Raw genomic sequence first — 2,500 nt, forward strand, 5'->3', positions numbered from 1 at the left:
AGAGTAGGATCTCCTCAGCTAGACTCGACCGTATTTATTGTTTTAAGCATCATTTTAATATTTTTAAAATGTGCAGTATTGTTCCTGCTGGTTTTACTGACCATTCTTTACTTTTGTGTAATGTTTTTATTCAAAACATTTTACCTAAAAGTGCTTATTGGCATTTTAATTCAGTCTTAACATTTGATAAACATTTTAAAGAGGTTCTTATTTATTTCTGGGATGTTTTTAGACAGAGGAAGGGTGAGTTTAACAGTCTTAGGCAGTGGTGGGGACCATGGTAAGACTGAGATTAAACTTTTATGTCAACAGCACACCCTCAATGTCACCAGAGACATCACCAGATCTATGAAAGACCTGGAGACTGATATAGTGGAACTAGAAAGATTGAGCGAGTCCACAGCAAATCGAGGATATATTGAAATCCTCAAAGTCAAAAAGCTAGCTTTAGCCGACCTGTTGGATGTTAAAGTACAGGGTGCACTGGTCAGGTCCCGGTTTTCAAGCCATCACGGAGATGGATGCTTCCTCTAGTTTCTTCTTCGGCCTGGAGAAGAGGAGTGGGGCAGAGGAGGGTAATCCACTCACTTTTAGCAGACACAGGGCAAACATTGACAGAGCCAAGCCAGATAAGAAGGCGAGCTGTGAGTTTCTACTCAGCACTCTACTCAAGTGAGTATGAGGAGGAGGAAGCTCTGATGGAGGAGTTCTGTCATGGACTGCCTCAGGTCTCTGAGGAGACAAACTCACAGCTCAACGGGCCGTTACAGATGCAGGAACTGAAGGCCGCTCTGCAGGGCATGCAAGGGCGGCGGGCTCCCGGCATAGACGGCCTGAGTGTGGAATTTTATAAAGCCTTCTGGGACATCTTTGCAAAAGATCTTTTAGATGTTTTTAATGAAAGTCTGGCCTCTGGCTCAATGCCCATGTCCTGCAGGAGAGCCGTAATCACCTTGCTCCCAAAAAAAGGTAACCTGCAGGACATCAAAAACTGGCGCCCTGTGTCTTTGCTGTGTGTGGATTACAAGCTTCTGTCCAAACTCTTTGCCTCCAGGCTGGGGAAGGCTATGGAGCAGGTCATCCACCGGGACCAGACCTACTGTGTGCCCGGCAGGTCCATGGTGGACAATGTCCACCTCATTCGTGATGTTTTGGACGTCTCCAGCTCATCGGGCTGTAACACTGGTCTGATTTCTCTAGACCAGGAAAAGGCATTTGACCGCGTTGAACACAACTTCCTCTGGAAAGTTATGGAGAAGTTTGGGTTCAGCGCTGGGTTCATAGCCAAGATCAAAGTGTTGTACAGCGGGGTTGAGAGTGTGCTGAAGTTTAACGGCGGCCTGTGTGCTCCTTTCAGGGTGTGTAGAGGCGTCAGGCAGGGCTGTGCTCTGTCCGGCATGCTTTACACACTCTCCCTGGAACCCCTCCTTAACAATATACGCCACCACTTACAGGGCTTGGTTTTACCTGGTTTTAATAGCAACATTGTTTTAAGTGCTTACGCCGATGACATTGTTGTTTTTATTAAAGACCAGAGGGATGCAGATATTTTAACCAACATTATAAAACGTTTTAGCGTAACATCGGCAGCGAGGGTGAATTGGATAAAAAGTGAAGCCCTCGCTGTCGGTGAGTGGCGTGACGGTCTCCCAGTTCTTCCCCAGAGCTTGGCCTGGAGAACAGATGGCTTTAAGTACCTGGGGGTTTTCCTCGGGAAAGAACACATAGTCCAGAAGAACTGGGAGACCGTCACAGAAAAAATTGAGGGGAAACTTTCCAAGTGGAAATGGCTGCTCCCTCAAATGTCTTTTAAAGGTAGAGTATTGGTTTTAAAACAACCTTGTGGCATCCCAACTGTGGCACCGCTTAAACCTGTGTAGACCCCCCTTCAGGCTTGCTAGCCCAGCTACAAAAGAAAATGGTCGACTTTTTTTGGGACGGTCTACACTGGGTGCCACAAGGGGTGCTGTTTTTAACCAGGGAGGGAGGGGGGGACAGGGGCCTCGTCCACCTGGCCAGCCGGACAGCCACCTTCAGACTACAGTTCTTACAAAAATATCTGACAGGTCCGGCTGATCTAGTTGTGGAGAGATGTGGCCAGCTGCATTCTCAGACGTGCAGATTTCCTGGGGCTGGATGCGGCTCTGTTTTTAATTGATTCTAAACTTTTAAAATGAAGTGGGCTGCCTCCGTTTTATCAGGGTGTTTTTAAGTCTTGGGCCCTTTTTTAACTGTAAAAGGTGCCCAAAGTCTGACTCTCTGTACTGGTTGTTGAGAGAACCATTGATTCACAGGGCCAAGCTGGACATCAGCAGCAGCGTCACCCCCGGCCTGACGGTGGCGCTGCTCAAAACAAAGACCCTGTGCCTGCAGCAGCTGGTGGAATGCAGTGGGGCCGGCGCTGCGTGATGCCCGGGCCCTGGGCTCTCTTCTGGGCCTGCACTCTGTCCGGGTGGCGGGGAGGCTCCTGGAGCTGTGGCGCCAGAAGCTTTCGGGGAAA

At 48.7% G+C, this 2,500-nt stretch overlaps 1 protein-coding gene across 1 annotated transcript in view; it reads right to left on the reverse strand.

Annotated features, from left to right (window-relative positions):
* LOC136182701 (RNA-binding protein 25-like) overlaps positions 1–2,500 on the reverse strand; it is a gene marked incomplete at both ends in the record, with an annotated part of 4,727 nt that overhangs the window by 1,050 nt on the left and 1,177 nt on the right. The gene's annotated exons all lie outside the window — the stretch shown is intronic.

The sequence above is a fragment of the Labrus bergylta genome, chromosome 15 (genome assembly GCF_963930695.1).
Source record: "Labrus bergylta chromosome 15, fLabBer1.1, whole genome shotgun sequence".
Classification (NCBI taxonomy): Eukaryota; Metazoa; Chordata; class Actinopteri; order Labriformes; family Labridae; genus Labrus; species Labrus bergylta.